The 21,312-nt window shown below is 40.0% G+C and overlaps 1 long non-coding RNA gene and 1 pseudogene across 50 annotated transcripts; one reads left to right on the plus strand and one right to left on the minus strand.

Moving 5' to 3' along the window:
- LOC127923577 (cysteine and histidine-rich domain-containing protein 1-like) overlaps positions 1-7,413 on the plus strand; it is a 31,171-nt pseudogene extending 23,758 nt beyond the window's left edge.
- A 168-nt stretch (positions 7,414-7,581) lies between these two features.
- LOC127923578 (uncharacterized) lies at positions 7,582-9,601 on the minus strand. Of its 50 annotated transcripts, none has more exons than XR_008114737.1 (9): positions 9,479-9,601; positions 9,171-9,431; positions 9,076-9,121; positions 8,861-8,969; positions 8,714-8,811; positions 8,508-8,556; positions 8,253-8,409; positions 8,013-8,157; positions 7,582-7,965 (listed from the first exon to the last, which is right to left on the minus strand). It is a non-coding gene; the product is annotated as an uncharacterized LOC127923578 (long non-coding RNA). The 50 variants fall into 50 exon arrangements; XR_008114755.1 differs by having other exon boundaries at positions 8,109-8,204; positions 8,253-8,301; positions 8,459-8,556; XR_008114749.1 differs by lacking the exon at positions 8,508-8,556 and adding an exon at positions 8,459-8,507 and having other exon boundaries at positions 7,582-8,012; positions 8,109-8,157; positions 8,253-8,301; positions 8,665-8,811.
- Between the last annotated feature and the right edge of the window lie 11,711 nt (positions 9,602-21,312).

Raw genomic sequence — 21,312 nt, forward strand, 5'->3', positions numbered from 1 at the left:
TCATGTAGAACATTGTGATGCAGACCGACAGTATGCTCTCGATGGTGCTCCTGTAGAACACTGTGATGCAGCCCGACAGTATGCTCGATGGTGCTCCTGTAGAACACTGTGATGCAGCCCCGACAGTATGCTCGATGGTGGTCCTGTAGAACACTGTGATGCAGCCCGACAGTATGCTCTCGATGGTGCTCCTGTAGAACACTGTGATGCAGACCGACGGTATGCTCGATGGTGCTCATGTAGAACATTGTGATGCAGACCGACAGTATGCTCTTGGTGGTGCTCCTGTAGAACACTGTGATAGCCCTCAGGGACAGGCTGAATTTCTTCAGCATCTAGAGGTTAAAGAGTCGCTGTCGTGCCTCTTCACTATACGGTGTCCGTGTGGTTATACCATTTCTGCTTCTTTGAGATGTTTACTACAAGGAATTTGAAGTTATTGACTGTCTCCATGGCAGTCCCGTTGATGAGGATGGGGGGCGTGAACAGCCTGGTTCCACCTGAATACCACAATCGGCTCCTTTGTTTTGTACCTGTTGTGTACCTGGCACTACGCCGTCAGAGTGCCTACCTCCTCTCTGTAGGCTGTCTAGTCGTTGTTGGTGATCAGGCCTACTACTGTCGTGTCTTCAGTGAACATGATGATGGAGTTGGAACTGTGTGAGGCCAGTCAGTCGTGGGTATACAAGGAGTACAGGAGGGGACTGAGGATGCACCCTTGTGGGGCCTACCCGCGTTGAGAATCAGTGTGGTGGAGGTAATGTTGCCTACCTTCACCACCTGTTTGAATATTGGGTGGGACATGTCCTCCCTCCACATCCCCCGTTGTAATAACGCCTATGACATACACACACACACACACACACACACACACACACACACACACACACACACACACACACACACACACACAGGGTCAATGGTCGAACCAACTACCTGACATCAGCTATGTAAAGGGAACAGTAACACCCTGAAACACACACCAGGCCCTGTATTCTCACTGTAGTGGGTCCTGATTTAGACCATTCTCCTCCACAGCTCAACATCCACATTATCTTTGATGGAGAGAAGGAGTTTGAGCAGACGATTAACTTGTGGGGGGTGAGTACTACTATAGTACTATACATCTATACCAGGCTTTCCCAAACTCGGTCCTGGGGTCACCCCTGTGTCCACGTTTTGGTGTTTGCTCCCAGCACTACACAGCTGATTCAAGTAATCAACTCATCATCAAGCTTTGAATCAGCTGTGTAGTGTTGGCGCAAAAACCAAAAAGTGCTCCCCTCGGGGTCCAGAGGACTGAGTTTGGGAAACGCTGGTCTATACTATACTTACTATTACTACTATACTTAATACTACTACTAATACTATTTGTCTATACTACACTCACTATTACTACTGTACTTACTACTACTACTACTATAATACTATTTGTCTATACTACACTTACTATTACTACTATATGTCTATACTATACTTACTATTACTACTATAATACTTTTTGTCTATACTATATTTACTATTAATAATATATGTCTATACTATATGTCTATACTATACTTACTAGTACTATTATAATACTATATGCCTGTACTATACTTACTATTACTATAATACTATACATCTGTACTATACTTACTATTATTATAATACTATACATCTTTACTATACGTGCTATTACTACTATAATACTATACATCTATACTATACTTACTATTACTACTATATGTCTATACTATACTTACTACTATAATACTATTCGTCTATACTGTATTTACTATTACTACTATAATACTATACATCTATACTATACTTACTATTACTACTATATGTCTATACTATACTTACTACTATAATACTATTCGTCTATACTGTATTTACTATTACTACTATAGTACTATTCGTCTATACTGTATTTACTATTACTACTATAATACTATTCGTCTATACTGTATTTACTATTACTACTATATTACTATTCGTCTATACTGTATTTACTATTACTACTATAATACTTTTTGTCTATACTGTATTTACTATTACTACTATACAACTATACAAAACTTGCTATTACTATTATAATACAATAATTATATACTATACGTCTATACTATATCTACTATTACTACTATAATACTATGTCTACTATACTTACTATGTCTATACTATACTTACTACTCTGCATCTATACTACACTTACTATTACTACTATACGCTATACTACACTTACTATTAATTTTATAATACTATGTCTATACTATACTTACTATGTCTATACTATACTTACTATGTCTATACTATACTTACTATGTCTATACTATACTTACTATGTCTATACTATACTTACTATGTCTATACTATACTTACTATGTCTATACTATGTCTATACTATACTTACTATGTCTATACTATGTCTATACTATACTATGTCTTTACTATACTTACTATGTCTATACTATAATATGTCTATACTATAATATGTCTATACTATACTATGTCTATACTATACTATGTCTATACTATAATATGTCTATACTATACTTACTATGTCTATACTATACTATGTCTATACTAACTATGTCTATACTATACTTACTATGTCTATACTATACTATGTCTATACTATACTATGTCTATACTATAATATGTCTATACTATACTGTCCATACTATACTATGTCTATACTATAATATGTCTATACTATACTTACTATGTCTATACTATACTTACTATGTCTATACTATACTATGTCTATACTATACTATGTCTATACTATACTATGTCTATACTATACTATGTCTATACTATACTTACTATGTCTATACTACGCTTACTATGTCTATACTATACTTACTATGTCTATACTATACTTACTATGTCTATACTATACTATGTCTTTACTATACTTACTATGTCTATACTATACTATGTCTTTACTATACTTACTATGTCTATACTATACTTACTATGTCTATACTATACTATGTCTTTACTATACTTACTATGTCTATACTATACTATGTCTATACTATACTATGTCTATACTATACTTACTATGTCTATACTATACTTACTATGTCTATACTATACTTACTATGTCTATACTATACTTACTATGTCTATACTATACTATGTCTTTACTATACTTACTATGTCTATACTATACTATGTCTATACTATACTTACTATGTCTTTACTATACTATACTATGTCTTTACTATACTTACTATGTCTATACTATACTATACTATGTCTATACTATACTATGTCTATACTATACTATACTATGTCTATACTATAATATGTCTATACTATACTATGTCTATACTATACTTACTATGTCTATACTATACTATGTCTATACTATACTATGTCTATACTATACTATGTCTATACTATACTATGTCTATACTATACTTACTATGTCTATACTATACTTACTATGTCTATACTATACTTACTATGTCTATACTATACTTACTATGTCTATACTATACTATGTCTTTACTATACTTACTATGTCTATACTATACTATGTCTATACTATACTATGTCTTTACTATACTATACTATGTCTATACTATACTGTCTATACTATACTATGTCTATACTATACTATGTCTATACTATAATATGTCTATACTATAATATGTCTATACTATACTATGTCTATACTATACTTACTATGTCTATACTATAATATGTCTATACTATAATATGTCTATACTATACTATGTCTATACTATACTATGTCTATACTATACTATAATATGTCTATACTATACTATGTCTATACTATACTATGTCTATACTATACTATAATATGTCTATACTATACTATGTCTATACTATACTATAATATGTCTATACTATAATATGTCTATACTATACTATGTCTATACTATACTATAATATGTCTATACTATACTATGTCTATACTATACTATGTCTTTACTATACTTACTATGTCTATACTATACTATGTCTATACTATACTATACTATGTCTATACTATAATATGTCTATACTATACTATGTCTTTACTATACTTACTATGTCTATACTATACTATACTGACTTTATTCCAGCCCAATGTTAACACGCTTTATTCAAATGTAGGGTGATTTCCTTTCATACAGTATGAATCCATTCTAACGCGCCCTTTACTCTCACCTCTTCTCCTCTCTTCCTACTCCTCTCTCTCCAGGTGATCGATGTCAGTAAGAGTGTGGTCAACATGATGGCAGCTAAAATAGAGGTAGCAATGAGAAAGTCTGAACCAATGACCTGGGCCCGACTGGACCTGCCGCCCCCCGCACCTCCCAAAGAGGAGGACAAAGAGGAGGAGGAGAGTGATAGTGAAGACGATGAGGAGCTCGATTGAAGATGCAGTGACAATGAGGGCTGCACTGATTGATTGATTGATTGATTGATTGATTGGCAGTTTGGTATATGTCCATCTGCTAGAACTCAACCCGCACATTGTAGTCCGACATAGCACTCATGGGAACGTTGACTAGTCTCCACTCCACCTCTCTCTCTCGTTGTCTCTCTCTCTCTCTCTCTCGTTGTCTCTCTCTCTCTCGCTGTCTCTCTCTCTCTCTCGTTGTCTCTCTCTCTCTCGTTGTCTCTCTCTCTCTCGTTGTCTCTCTCTCTCTCGTTGTCTCTCTCTCTCTCTCGTTGTCTCTCTCTCTCTCTCTCGTTGTCTCTCTCTCTCTCTCGTTGTCTCTCTCTCTCTCGTTGTCTCTCTCTCTCTCTCGTTGTCTCTCTCTCTCTCTCGTTGTCTCTCTCTCTCTCTCGTTGTCTCTCTCTCTCTCGTTGTCTCTCTCTCTCTCTCGTTGTCTCTCTCTCTCTCTCGTTGTCTCTCTCTCTCGTTGTCTCTCTCTCTCTCTCTCGTTGTCTCTCTCTCTCGTTGTCTCTCTCTCTCTCGTTGTCTCTCTCTCTCTCTCTCTCTCTCGTTGTCTCTCTCTCTCTCTCTCTCTCTCTCTCTCTCTCTCTCTCTCTCTCTCTCTCTCTCTCTCTCGTTGTCTCTCTCTCTCGTTGTCTCTCTGTCTCTCTCTTTCACCTCTCCACTTCTCTCTCTAAGCAGCACATGTACTGTAGGACCAATCCTCTGCCATACAGTTTCCCCTGCCTTGCCTTGCCTCCCCTCTACCCTCTAACCTCCGTGTTGAGAGTCAACATCCTGAGATTGATATCAACTGATAGCATGGGATCAGATGCTAGAACCATTTCCTAATTTATCCATATCATCTATCTGTATCCCAAATGGCACCCTAGTCTCTATATAGTGCACTACTTTAGACCAGGGCACACAGAGCTCTGACACCCTAGTCCCTATATAGTGCACTACTTTAGACCAGGGCACACTGGGCTCTGACACCCTAGTCCCTATATAGTGCACTACTTTAGACTAGGGAACACTGGGCTCTGACACCCTAGTCCCTATATAGTGCACTACTTTAGACCAGGGCACACAGAGCTCTGACACCCTAGTCCCTATATAGTGCACTACTTTAGACCAGGGCACACAGGGCTCTGACACCCTAGTCCCTATATAGTGCACTACTTTAGACCAGGGAACACAGAGCTCTGACACCCTAGTCCCTATATAGTGCACTACTTTAGACCAGGGCACACAGAGCTCTGACACCCTAGTCCCTATATAGTGCACTACTTTAGACCAGGGCACACAGAGCTCTGACACCCTAGTCCCTATATAGTGCACTACTTTAGACCAGGGCACACAGAGCTCTGACACCCTAGTCTCTATATAGTGCACTACTTTAGACCAGGGCACACAGAGCTCTGACACCCTAGTCCCTATATAGTGCACTACTTTAGACCAGGGCACACAGAGCTCTGACACCCTAGTCCCTATATAGTGCACTACTTTAGACCAGGGCACACAGAGCTCTGACACCCTAGTCCCTATATAGTGCACTACTTTAGACCAGGGCACACAGAGCTCTGACACCCTAGTCCCTATATAGTGCACTACTTTAGACTAGGGAACACTGGGCTCTGACACCCTAGTCCCTATATAGTGCACTACTTTAGACTAGGGAACACTGGGCTCTGACACCCTAGTCCCTATATAGTGCACTACTTTAGACTAGGGAACACTGGCCTCTGACACCCTAGTCTCTATATAGATTCCGTTGACTGAAAAATAAAATGTACTAATTAGTATTATAAGTATTTTTCTAAATATAAAGTAGTATATACTGTATAGGGAATGAAAAATACTTTTGACCAGTGTTTATAGTGAGACCAAAAAATATTATTTAACTAGGTGTTAAGTAATGTTGTACTTTAATGTTCATAAATTCCTACGATCTTTATCTGTCTGTTACCCAGAGGTTGTAACGTTCTGGTCTTCAATAAAACAGACAGAATTCCCAGCTCACAATTAATCAGATCCCAGATTTATTTGTGAGAGGTTTACACAAATGCAGTTTATACACAAATACATCCCTTTTATACCATTCTAACCTAGGCACAGACATACACACCAATATAGGGGTTTTCTCATGAGTCTCACCACAGATTATAAACCCCTCAGCTGACAGTTCCAGGCTCCCACAGATAGTAGAACTCTGGAGGGGCACTCCCTGTCCTCTCTTATCTCCACAGATGTACATCCAGGCCTGTTCAAACAGGTTAATGCCCCTCTCCCTTCTCCTTCTACCCCCCCCTCATACATTCCTTTCTTCCTAGGTGCATGCCATATAACCTCTTCCTAATGAACACACGTTATTTAACACTACTAGAAAGACAGGATTAGACTTCTTGCCAGTTATAGTGCCGTATACCTCATTTAGTCATTATTCATTAAAAAATCCCATAACACTAGGGCAAGTCGGTTAAGAACAAATTCTTATTTACATTGACGGCCTACCGGGGAACAGTGGGCAGAACTAAAGATTTTTTTTTTTTTACCTTGTCAGCTCGGGGATTCAATCTTGCAACCTTTGGGTTACTAGTCCCAACGCTCTGACCACTAAATACTTATAATAATAATTAGTTCATTTTATTTTTTCAGTCATCGGAAATGTGTCTTCTGCTTATCCTAACCCCTCAGAAAGATGGGGAATAGGGTGCGTTTTTAAATGAAAATCTGTCTGCATTCCACCTGTTTCATGTCATATTTAAATCTCTGGACAGTTTGCATGTAATGTTAAGATATAGCATCGAGAGGCTGAGATTATTATGGTTGTATTGTCCAGACTCTGGTAGTTAGGAGCGCTTCGGCGACGTTTCCCCCTAGGCACAGATCTAAGATCAGATTCCTCTTCTTCATTCCTAATCTTAACCATTTTAGTGGTGGAAATGTTAAACTGACCCAAGATCAGCATCTAGGGGCAACTTCACCCAAATTGCTCCAGGATTACTAAAGGTTAATGCTCAAGACTTGCTGTACTTGTCATTTTCTGAAACATCCCGACCCGACTGAGACCAACAGTGTTAAAAACAAACATGACCTGAACACACACACACACACACACACGTCTCCTTCCTTCTCACTGCAGCGCAGGGTCTGAGCTCGCAGAGGGGAACCATAGAGATGTTTTAGCATGGACAGGGCCTTTGGGGGCGTACACCAGTTTTGAAGTCATCCACTGGGTGGGACTTCCTACGGGTTAAAGAAGGATCACGTGATTCCATCCGGGTCATCAACGAGGGACAATTAATTATACTGGTGAGGAAACGTTCCATAACTCCAGGGGCATCATGCCTGTTCAGACATCATCCTCCAGGGGCAGTAAATCCCCAACCTTTATTCCTGTTCAGACATCATCCTCCAGGGCAGTAAATCCCCAACCTTTTTCAGACAACACCCTCCAGGGGGCAGTAAATCCCCAACCTTTATTCCTGTTCAGACAACACCCTCCAGGGGGCAGTAAATCCCCAACCTTTATTCCTGTTCAGACAACACCCTCCAGGGGGCAGTAAATCCCCAACCTTTATTCCTGTTCAGACAACACCCTCCAGGGCAGTAAATCCCCAACCTTTATTCCTGTTCAGACAACACCCTCCAGGGGGAAGTAAATCCCCAACCGTTATTCCTGTTCAGACAACACCCTCCAGGGCAGTAAATCCCCAACCTTTATTCCTGTTCAGACAACACCCTCCAGGGGGCAGTAAATCCCCAACCTTTATTCCTGTTCAGACATCACCCTCCAGGGAAGTTAATCCCCAACCTTTATTCCTGTTCAGACAACACCCTCCGGGGGCAGTAAATCCCCAACCTTTATTCCTGTTCAGACAACACCCTCCAGGGGGCAGTAAATCCCCAACCTTGTCTTTAAACCTGTTCAGACAACACCCTGCAGGGGGCAGTAAATCACCATCCTTGTCTTTATTCCTGTTCAGACAACACCCTCCAGGGGGCAGTAAATCCCCAACCTTTATTCCTGTTCAGACAACACTCTCCAGGGGGCAGTAAATCCCCAACCGTTATTCCTGTTCAGACAACACCCTCCAGGGGGCAGTAAATCCCCAACCTTTATTCCTGTTCAGACAACACCCTCCAGGGGGCAGTAAATCCCCAACCTTGTCTTTAAACCTGTTCAGACAACACCCTGCAGGGGGCAGTAAATCACCATCCTTGTCTTTATTCCTGTTCAGACAACACCCTCCAGGGGGCAGTAAATCCACAACCTTTATTCCTGTTCAGACAACACTCTCCAGGGGGCAGTAAATCCCCAACCGTTATTCCTGTTCAGACAACACCCTCCAGGGGGCAGTAAATCCCCAACCTTTATTCCTGTTCAGACAACACCCTCCAGGGGGCAGTAAATCCCCAACCTTTATTCCTGTTCAGACAACACCCTCCAGGGGGTAGTAAATCCCCAACCTTTATTCCTGTTCAGACATCACCCTCCAGGGCAGTAAATCCCCAACCTTTATTCCTGTTCAGACAACACCCTCCAGGGGGCAGTAAATCACCATCCTTGTCTTTATTCCTGTTCAGACAACACCCTACAGGGCAGTAAATCACCAACCTTGTCTTTAAACCTGTTCAGACATCACCCTGCAGGGGGCAGTAAATCACCAACCTGCTCTTTAAACCTGTTCAGACAACACCCTCCAGGGGGCAGTAAATCACCATCCTTGTCTTTATTCCTGTTCAGACAAGACCCTGCAGGGGGCAGTAAATCCCCAACCTTTATTCCTGTTCAGACAACACCCTCCAGGGGGCAGTAAATCACCACCCTTGTCTTTAAACCTGTTCAGACAACACCCTCCAGGGGGCAGTAAATCACCACCCTTGTCTTTAAACCTTTTCAGACAACACCCTCCAGGGCAGTAAATCACCATCCTTGTCTTTATTCCTGTTCAGACAACACCCTCCAGGGGGCAGTAAATCACCATCCTTGTCTTTATTCCTGTTCAGACAACACCCTCCAGGGCAGTAAATCACCAACCTTTATTCCTGTTCAGACAACAGCCTCCAGGGCAGTAAATCACCAACCTTTATTCCTGTTCAGACAACACCCTCCAGGGCAGTAAATCACCACCCTTGTCTTTATTCCTGTTCAGACAACACCCTGCAGTGTGCACCCTTTCAGTTGGTTTACCAACATAGAAACCGAAGAAGAAAAATAAACTTCTTCAAAATGGAGATGGCATGGGCAGCGCCACTGAGGCTCTCAAGACGCCAGAAGAAATCAAATGTATTTATATAGCCCTTCGTACATCAGCTGATATCTCAAAGTGCTGTACAGAAACCCAGCCTAAAACCCCAAACAGCAAGCAATGCAGGTGTATAGGAGAGGCGATATCTCAGTCCACGGGCTTAACGTTTTGGAGTCAGGTCTCTACCTGTGATGAAAGAACCCGACTCTGAACTCACTATGCCTTCATCTGAATATTAGGAAACACTTCATGTTGGTGTGTTGCAGCCGTATATTCCATCTGCTGCTTGGATGTAGACTTCCTTCTGTGGCTCAGTTGGTAGAGCATGGCGCTTGTAACGCCAGGGTAGTGGGTTCAATTCCCGGGACCACCCATACGTAGAATGTATGCACACATGACTGTATGTCGCTTTGGATAAAAGCGTCAGCTAAATGGCATATATTACCTGAATAAGTTTAATATAATGCATAGAATTTGGAGATTTAATCTAAGGCACCGAACAACAAAAAAACAAAAAACACATGAAGTTGTTGCGTTACAGAACGTGTGACTTTTGTGACTGATGAAAACAGCCCAGATGTGTACAAGTACAGCGTTTCAATATGATGTATAGAGTCGGGAATGACTCCATCATGAGTTCCATGTGTTTAATTCGTTATATAATCTCTACCATCTGATTTAAATAACTCTGTAAAGGCTGTAAGCTTTAGGATCCATTGAACCGTACAAAAAAAATAAAGTTTTCCATTTTAAATACACACGACCAGTATGTCCTGTTTTACTACACGTTGTTGTTTATCTGGTTCAAGCCTTCCTTCACATTAAAACCAATAAATACACATTCTAACAGAACCCTGCCCCACCTATTCCTCTGTAGCGGGACTTCCCTGTCAATCAGGTCAACCTGTGATGTCTCAATAAGAATTCAATTAGGGAATTGTGAGCCATTTGAGACCCTGTCTGAAACACCTTTGCAGCCTGAATACATGAAACGCCTTTACAGTCTGAATACATGAAACACCTTTACAGTCTGAGTACATGAAACACCTTTACAGTCTGAATACATGAAACACCTTTACAGTCTGAATACATGAAACACCTTTACAGTCTGAATACATGAAACACCTTTACAGTCTGAGTACATGAAACACCTTTACAGTCTGAATACATGAAACACCTTTACAGTCTGAGTACATGAAACACCTTTACAGTCTGAATACATGAAACACCTTTACAGTCTGAGTACATGAAACACCTTTACAGTCTGAATACATGAAACACCTTTACAGTCTGAATACATGAAACACCTTTACAGTCTGAATACATGAAACACCTTTACAGTCTGAATACATTAAACACCTTTACAGTCTGAGTACATGAAACACCTTTACAGTCTGAATACATGAAACACCTTTACAGTCTGAATACATGAAACACCTTTACAGCCTGAATACATGAAACACCTTTACAGCCTGAATACATGAAACACCTTTACAGTCTGAATACATGAAACACCTTTACAGTCTGAATACAAGAAACACCTTTACAGTCTGAATACAAGAAACACCTTTACAGTCTGAATACATGAAACACCTTTACAGCCTGAATACATGAAACACCTTTACAGTCTGAATACATGAAACACCTTTACAGTCTGAATACATTAAACACCTTTACAGTCTGAATACATTAAACACCTTTACAGTCTGAATACATTAAACACCTTTACAGTCTGAATACATTAAACACCTTTACAGTCTGAATACATTAAACACCTTTACAGTCTGAATACATGAAACACCTTTACAGTCTGAATACATGAAACGCCTTTACAGTCTGAATACATGAAACACCTTTACAGTCTGAATACAAGGTAAAACATGAAACACCTTTACAGTCTGAATACATGAAACACCTTTACAGCCTGAATACATGATACACCTTTACAGTCTGAATACATGAAACACCTTTACAGTCTGAATACATGAAACACATTTACAGTCTGAATACATGAAACACCTTTACAGCCTGAATACATGAAACACATTTACAGTCTGAATACATGAAACACCTTTACAGCCTGAATACATGAAACACCTTTACAGCCTGAATACATGAAACACCTTTACAGTCTGAATACAAGGTAAAACATGAAACACCTTTACAGTCTGAATACATTAAACACCTTTACAGTCTGAATACATGAAACACCTTTACAGTCTGAATACAAGGTAAAACATGAAACACCTTTACAGTCTGAATACATTAAACACCTTTACAGTCTGAATACATGAAACACCTTTACAGTCTGAATACATTAAACACCTTTACAGTCTGAATACATGAAACACCTTTACAGTCTGAATACATGAAACACCTTTACAGTCTGAATACATGAAACACCTTTACAGTCTGAATACAAGGTAAAACATGAAACACCTTTACAGTCTGAATACATGAAACACCTTTACAGTCTGAATACATGAAACACCTTTACAGTCTGAATACATGAAACACCTTTACAGTCTGAATACATGAAACACCTTTACAGTCTGAATACATTAAACACCTTTACAGTCTGAATACATGAAACACCTTTACAGTCTGAATACATTAAACACCTTTACAGTCTGAGTACATGAAACACCTTTACAGTCTGAATACATGAAACACCTTTACAGTCTGAGTACATGAAACACCTTTACAGTCTGAGTACATGAAACACCTTTACAGTCTGAGTACATGAAACACCTTTACAGTCTGAGTACATGAAACACCTTTACAGTCTGAGTACATGAAACACCTTTACAGTCTGAGTACATGAAACACCTTTACAGTCTGAGTACATGAAACACCTTTACAGTCTGAGTACATGAAACACCTTTACAGTCTGAGTACATGAAACACCTTTACAGTCTGAGTACATGAAACACCTTTACAGTCTGAGTACATGAAACACCTTTACAGTCTGAATACATGAAACACCTTTACAGTCTGAATACATGAAACACCTTTACAGCCTGAATACATTAAACACCTTTACAGTCTGAATACATGAAACACCTTTACAGTCTGAATACATGAAACACATTTACAGTCTGAATACATGAAACACCTTTACAGTCTGAATACATTAAACACCTTTACAGTCTGAATACATGAAACACCTTTACAGTCTGAATACATGAAACACCTTTACAGTCTGAATACATGAAACACCTTTACAGTCTGAATACATGAAACACCTTTACAGTCTGAATACATGAAACACCTTTACAGTCTGAATACATGAAACACCTTTACAGTCTGAATACATGAAACACCTTTACAGTCTGAATACATTAAACACCTTTACAGTCTGAGTACATGAAACACCTTTACAGTCTGAATACATTAAACACCTTTACAGTCTGAATACATGAAACACCTTTACAGTCTGAATACATGAAACACCTTTACATTCTGAATACATGAAACACCTTTACAGTCTGAATACATGAAACACCTTTACAGTCTGAATACAAGAAACACCTTTACAGTCTGAGTACATGAAACACCTTTACAGTCTGAATACAAGGTAAACTATGAAACGCCTTTGTTTGCTTGAGGGGGGGATGTACACAGCTGTGACTATAACTGACGAGAATTATCTTGGAAGGTATAATGGCTGACATGTTATTGTAAGGAATTCAAGATCGGGTGAGCAGTAGTGCTTGAGTTCCTGTATGTTGTTATGATTACAACAAGAGGTGTTCATCATAAAGCATACACCCCTGCCACTATTCCCAGAGAGGTGTTTTTCTCTGTCGGCGTGATGCTTGGAGAAGCCCGGTGGCTGAACTGATTCCGAGAGCATATCCCGACAGAGCCATGTTTCCATTAAACAGGGGAATGCTACAATCTCAGATGTCTTTCTGGAAGGCAACCCTCGCTCAAATTTTGTCTACCTCATTGTTAAGACACTGGACATTGGCGAGTAGTATACTTGGGAGCGGAGAGTGATGTATCTGTTTTTGAAGCCTGACCAGAAGACCGCTCCGTCTACCCCCTCTGCATCACCGTTGTTTTCGGTCAGCTGCTGATATTAGATCCATTGTCCTGGGTGGTGGTCCGAAGAGAGAATCTGCTTGGGGAAAGTCATATTCCTGGTCCCAATGTTGGTAAGTTGACATTGCTCGTATATCCAATCGTTCTTCCTGGCTGTATGTAATAATACTTAAGATTTCCAGGGTAACAATCTCTGGCTTTACTCAAAGTCAGTGGCATGTCCAATTAGAATCAGGAATTCCCCAGGGTAGTTGTTGAGGCCCCTTGCTTTTTTCAATTTTTAATAACGACATGCTACTGACTTTGAGTAAAGCCAGTGTGTCTATATATGCGGATGACTCAACACTATACATGTCAGCTACAACAGTGATTGAAATGACTGCAACACTTAACAAAGAGCTGCAGTTAGTTTCAGAGTGGGTGGCAAAGAATAAATTAGCCCTTAACATTTCTAAAACTGAAAGCATTGTATTTGGAACAAAACACTCACTAAAGCCTAAACCTCAACTAAATCTTGTAATAAATATTGTGGGAATTGAGCAAGTGGAGATGACTGTACTGCTTGGAGTAACACTAGATTGTAAACTGCCATGGTCAAAACATATTGATGCAGTAGTAGTTAAGATGGAGAGAAGTCTGTCCATAATAAAGTGATGCTCTACCTTCTTTACAACACTATCAACAAGGCAGGTCCTACAGGCTCTAGTTTTGTCACACCTGGACTACTGTTCAGTCGTGTGGTCAGGTGCCACAAAAAAGGACTTAGGAAAAATGCAAATGGCTCAGAACAGGGCAGCACGGCTGGCCCTTGGATGTACACGAAGATCTAATAATAATGTCAATCTCTCCTGACTGAAAGTGGAGGAGAGATTGACTTCATCACTACTTGTATTTATGAGAGGTGTTGTTGAATACACCGAGCTGTCTGTCTGAATTACTGGCACACAGCTCGGACACCCATCCATACCCCACAAGACATGCCACAAGAGGTCTCTTCACAGTCCCCAAGTCCAGAACAGACTATGGGAAGAGCACAGTACTACATAGAGCCATGACTACATGGAACTCTATTCCACATCAATTAACTGATGCAAGCAGTAAAAATTGTATTTAAAAAAACACCTTATGGAACAGCGGTGTCATGACGTTACCCTCTTTGGGGATAGCGAGTACCACCACCTCTCTGTCTTCCCCCTACCAACAGCCTCTGTTAGGCAGGTCATAAATTCCTAGAGGAGTTCTCTCCTCATGGCCAGAGTATAAGAGAGAGTGAGTTTTCATAGAGAGAACAAAGGAATTTCTTCCACATCACAGAACTTGAGAACTGAACAATATTCATGTTCTGGAGAATGTAAAACAGTCGGTGAAGTGGCCAGCGACGAACTGGTCCGTTTGGTACAATTTGTGAACCTCATGACAGACAATACAGCCACATTACCATAACCCTGCTTATACAAGAGTCTCAGTTGCGAGCTTGCATCTAATTGTTGTATAAAATGAATGAGTAAAGATGAAACTATTTGTGAAATGATGTAATGTGATTTTAAACTGTTTAATGAAGGAAACTCCAATTCCCTTTGGAGTTTAACTAAATCATTGGCCCGCCCCATGAGCACAGACATTGATATGGCGTCATGGGACAGCCCCTTTCTACTGTTTACGAATATAATCCCCACCAGGAGGAATTCCCTTCAGTCCAGTTTACCTCGATTACCACGAGAGGGCTAAGGTTTGAGGAGAGACCATAAACCTGAGTATAAGCTAAGGTTTGAGTAGATTGCTGAATCTTGTAACCATACCACGCGGTTAAACTCTGAGACTATCGATCCGACACAATAAGAGCTACTCTCCGATACTAATTACTAGTCTGCAACTAGAAATTATGAACCTGTGAATGCGAGGACCAACAACCACCGAAACATCTATTCTATAACGACATTGCTGGATGTTACTCTGAACTATCCATTCTAACCACGGCAGAGAGAGAGCGGGAGGACAAACTCTCCAACAGAAACAAACTTTCCAACAGAGATCACGACGACACACTGAGCGTAAATAGACATATTGATTGCAATTATTCCCGAATGAGTGAGCATTCATGTGCAAAGGATTAGCATTTCAATTGTTAGAATTATCAAGTGTGTAGTGATTAATTTGCGTAAATCCCGCCTTTCTCAGTCTACACCCACTTCCCTTTTGTCTACCAAGCCACCATGCCGGTTTATCCCACTAGGGCACATCCCCTATCATTTCCTTGTAACCATATCTACTGATTGTGTGTGCATTTCTGTGATTATTTAGTTCATTAATAAATAAATGATTTAAGACAATTGATGTATGGATGACTCATAGTGAAGACTGGGTTCGTGCAGATGACCAAAGATTTATGACGTTTGGAATGAGACAAACGTGAGGTAAAGAATAGTTCATTAATTTGAAGACTAATTGATCAGATATTAAAATATCAGAAGAGTTATATTAGGAAATTATAACTTTGTAATCGGACGATTTTCCTTGGTGCCCCGACTTCCTAGTTAATTACATCTACCTGATTAGTTTATCACGTAATAATAATTACAGAGAATTGATTTGATAAACTAACAGTCTTTATTTGAATGATGCCAAAGACACAGTGTGTTGTGAAATCTGTGAATGTACTGTAATGTTTTAAAATTGTATAAACTGCCTTAATTTTGCCCGACCCCAGGAAGAGTAGTTTCTGATTTGGCAGGAACTAATGGGGATCCATAATAAACCCCAGGAAGACTAGCTGCTGTCTTGACAGGAACTAATGGGGATCCATAATAAACCCCAGGAAGACTAGCTGCTGTCTTGACAGGAACTAATGGGGATCCATAATAAACCCCAGGAAGACTAGCTGCTGTCTTGACAGGAACTAATGGGGATCCATGATAAACCCCAGGAAGACTAGCTGCTGTCTTGACAGGAACTAATGGGGATCCATGATAAACCCCAGGAAGATTAGCTGCTGTCTTGACAGGAACTAATGGGGATCCATGATAAACCCCAGGAAGACTAGCTGCTGTCTTGACAGGAACTAATGGGGATCCATGATAAACCCCAGGAAGAGTAGCTGCTGTCTTGACAGGAACTAATGGGGATCCATGATGAACCCCAGGAAGAGTAGCTGCTGTCTTGACAGGAACTAATGGGGATCCATGATAAACCCCAGGAAGAGTAGCTGCTGTCTTGACAGGAACTAATGGGGATCCATAATAAACCCCAGGAAGACTAGCTGCTGTCTTGACAGGAACTAATGGGGATCCATAATAAACCCCAGGAAGAGTAGCTTCTGCCTTGGCAGGAACTAATGGGGATCCATAATAAACCCCAGGAAGTGTAGTTGCTGCCTTGGCAGGAACTAATGGGGATCCATAATAAACCCCAGGAAGAGTAGCTGCTGCCTTGGCAGGAACTAATGGGGATCCATAATAAACCCCAGGAAGAGTAGCTGCTGCCTTGGCAGGAACTAATGGGGATCCATAATAAACCCCAGGAAGACTAGCTGCTGTCTTGACAAGAACTAATGGGGATCCATAATAAACCCCAGGAAGAGTAGCTGCTGCCTTGGCAGGAACTAATTGGGATCCATAATAAACCCCAGGAAGAGTAGCTGCTGCCTTGGCAGGAACTAATGGGGATCCATAATAAACCCCAGGAAGTGTAGTTGCTGCCTTGGCAGGAACTAATGGGGATCCATAATAAACCCCAGGAAGAGTAGCTGCTGCCTTGGCAGGAACTAATGGGGATCCATAATAAACCCCAGGAAGAGTAGCTGCTGCCTTGGCAGGAACTAATGGGGATCCATAATAAACCCCAGGAAGAGTAGCTGCTGCCTTGGCAGGAACTAATGGGGATCCATAATAAACCCCAGGAAGAGTAGCTGCTGCCTTGGCAGGAACTAATGGGGATCCATAATAAACCCCAGGAAGTGTAGTTGCTGCCTTGGCAGGAACTAATGGGGATCCATAATAAACCCCAGGAAGAGTAGCTGCTGCCTTGGCAGGAACTAATGGGGATCCATAATAAACCCCAGGAAGAGTAGCTGCTGTCTTGACAGGAACTAATGGGGATCCATAATAAACCCCAGGAAGAGTAGCTGCTGTCTTGACAGGAACTAATGGGGATCCATAATAATAATAGAGAATAACCTGACAAAGATCTCTACTGTGATGTAATATAGAATATCCTGACAGAGAGATCTCTACTGTGATGTAATAGAGAATATCCTGACAGAGATATCTACTGTGATGTAATAGAGAATATCCTGACAGAGAGATCTCTACTGTGATGTAATAGAGAATATCCTGACAGAGATATCTACTGTGATGTAATATAGAATATCCTGACAGAGAGATCTCTACTGTGATGTAATATAGAATATCCTGACAGAGAGATCTCTACTGTGATGTAATAGAGAATATCCTGACAGAGATATCTACTGTGATGTAATAGAGAATATCCTGACAGAGATCTCTACTGTGATGTAATAGAGAATATCCTGACAGAGATATCTACTGTGATGTAATATAGAATATCCTGACAGAGAGATCTCTACTGTGATGTAATATAGAATATCCTGACAGAGATCTCTACTGTGATGTAATAGAGAATATCCTGACAGAGATATCTACTGTGATGTAATAGAGAATATCCTGACAGAGAGATCTCTACTGTGATGTAATAGAGAATATCCTGACAGAGATATCTACTGTGATGTAATATAGAATATCCTGACAGAGATCTCTACTGTGATGTAATATAGAATATCCTGACAGAGAGATCTCTACTGTGATGTAATAGAGAATATCCTGACAGAGATCTCTACTGTGATGTAATAGAGAATATCCTGACAGAGATCTCTACTGTGATGTAATAGAGAATATCCTGACAGAGATATCTACTGTGATGTAATATAGAATATCCTGACAGGTGTCTCTACTGTGATGTAATATAGAATATCCTGACAGGTATCTCTACTGTGATGTAATAGAGAATATCCTGACAGAGAGATCTCTACTGTGATTCCTAGGAGCAAAATACCCCCCGAGGGGTCAAAACACTCTGAAAACCAATGTGTTTGGTTTAATTGACATTGACAATATGTCTCATTGGGATCTAATAGAGTATAATCTGTTCATCCTTCCTCTGAGATGTTGTTAGATCACGTTAAATACGACCTAAATACGACCTCACACTAGCTTACCATCCACACATTATGTGTGTGTGTTCCCTAAGTGCGTGTGTGTGTAGGGAGGTTCTCTCTGGCAAGGCCTAAATGATTGTGTGTGTGTGTAGGCGTTAGTGAGTAGGAGGTTCTCTCTGGCAAGGCCTAAATGATTGTGCCCTTATCCAATACATATATGATATAGGCTACTGCACATTACACACGACAGTTGAAACATAACATAGATGTAACTAGCTATATGCTCTCTGGGGTACATACAGGAGACTCAATCTGTTTGAGTGTGAACTGTGCTACTGTATTGTATTGTATTATATGGACAGGAATTGCAAACCAGGTAGCTGGGAGAGAACAGGTGATTATGGTGCAGCCCATGTGCCTTACATGTATAGGCTACTATAGGCTAGTATAGGCAAATGTAGGATAGTATAGGCTAATGTAGGCTAATGTAGGCTAGTATAGGCAAATGTAGGCAAATGTAGGCTAATATAGGCTAATGTATGCTACTATAGGCTACTATAGGCTAGAATAAGCTAGTATAGTATAGGTTACTATATTTAATTTATTTTACTTGGCAAGTCAGTTAAGAACAAATTCTTATTTTCAATGACGGCCTAGGAACAGTGGGTTAACTGCCTGTTCAGGGGCAGAACGACAGATTTTTGTACCTTGTCAGCTCAGGGATTCGAACTTGCAACCTTTCGGTTACTAGTCCAACGCTCTAACCGCTAGGCTGCCGCCCCACTATAGGCTAGTATAGGCTAGTATAAACTAGTGTAGGTTAGTTTAATTTCCCAAAATGTTATTTTCCTACCTCCTCTATCTCTCACTCATTCAACGGTTAAATGAAGTACCTATCGTTGTCCTGATCTTCATCATTCTATTGAATGGTTATGGGTCTGATTGAATGGTTATGGGTCTGAATTAATAACTGCTATAGTCTACCACCATCTGAATGGTTATGGGTCTGAATTAATAACTGCTATAGTCTACCACCATCTGAATGGTTATGGGTCTGAATTAATAACTGCTATAGTCTACCACCATCTGAATGGTTATGGGTCTGAATTAATAACTGCTATAGTCTACCACCATCTAAATGGTTATGGGTCTGAATTAATAACTGCTATAGTCTACCACCATCTGAATGGTTATGGGTCTGAATTAATAACTGCTATAGCCTACCACCATCTAAATGGTTCTGGGTCTGAATTAATAACTGCTATAGTCTACCACCATCTGAATGGTTATGGGTCTGAATTAATAACTGCTATAGTCTACCACCATCTGAATGGTTATGGGTCTGAATTAATAACTGCTATAGTCTACCACCATCTGAATGGTTATGGGTCTGAATTAATAACTGCTATAGCCTACCACCATCTAAATGGTTCTGGGTCTGAATTAATAACTGCTATAGTCTACCACCATCTAAATGGTTATGGGTCTGAATGGTTATGGGTCTGATTGAATGGTTATGGGTCTGAATTAATAACTGCTATAGCCTACCACCATCTGAATGGTTATGGGTCTGAATTAATAACTGCTATAGTCTACCACCATCTGAATGGTTATGGGTCTGAATTAATAACTGCTATAGTCTACCACCATCTGAATGGTTATGGGTCTGAATTAATAACTGCTATAGTCTACCACCATCTGAATGGTTATGGGTCTGAATTAATAACTGCTATAGTCTACCACCATCTGAATGGTTATGGGTCTGAATGGTTATGGGTCTGAATTAATAACTGCTATAGTCTACCACCATCTGAATGGTTATGGATCTGAATGGTTATGGGTCTGATTTAATAACTGTTATAGTCTACCACCATCTGAATGGTTATGGGTCTGAATGGTTATGGGTCTGAATTAATAACTGCTATAGTCTACCACCATCTGAATGGTTATGGGTCTGAATTAATAACTGCTATAGTCTACCACCATCTGAATGGTTATGGGTCTGAATGGTTATGGGTCTGAATTAATAACTGCTATAGTCTACCACCATATGAATGGTTATGGGTCTGAATTAATAACTGCTATAGTCTACCACCATCTGAATGGTTATGGGTCTGAATTAATAACTGCTATAGTCTACCACCATCTGAATGGTTATGGGTCTGAATTAATAACTGCTATAGTCTACCACCATCTGAATGGTTATGGGTCTGAATTAATAACTGCTATAGTCTACCACCATCTGAATGGTTATGGGTCTGAATTAATAACTGCTATAGTCTACCACCATCTGAATGGTTATGGGTCTGAATTAATAACTGCTATAGTCTACCACCATCTGAATGGTTATGGGTCTGAATTAATAACTGCTATAGTCTACCACCATCTGAATGGTTATGGGTCTGAATTAATAACTGCTATAGTCTACCACCATCTGAATGGTTATGGGTCTGAAT

Source organism: Oncorhynchus keta, unplaced genomic scaffold, assembly GCF_023373465.1.
Source record: "Oncorhynchus keta strain PuntledgeMale-10-30-2019 unplaced genomic scaffold, Oket_V2 Un_contig_3009_pilon_pilon, whole genome shotgun sequence".
Classification (NCBI taxonomy): Eukaryota; Metazoa; Chordata; class Actinopteri; order Salmoniformes; family Salmonidae; genus Oncorhynchus; species Oncorhynchus keta.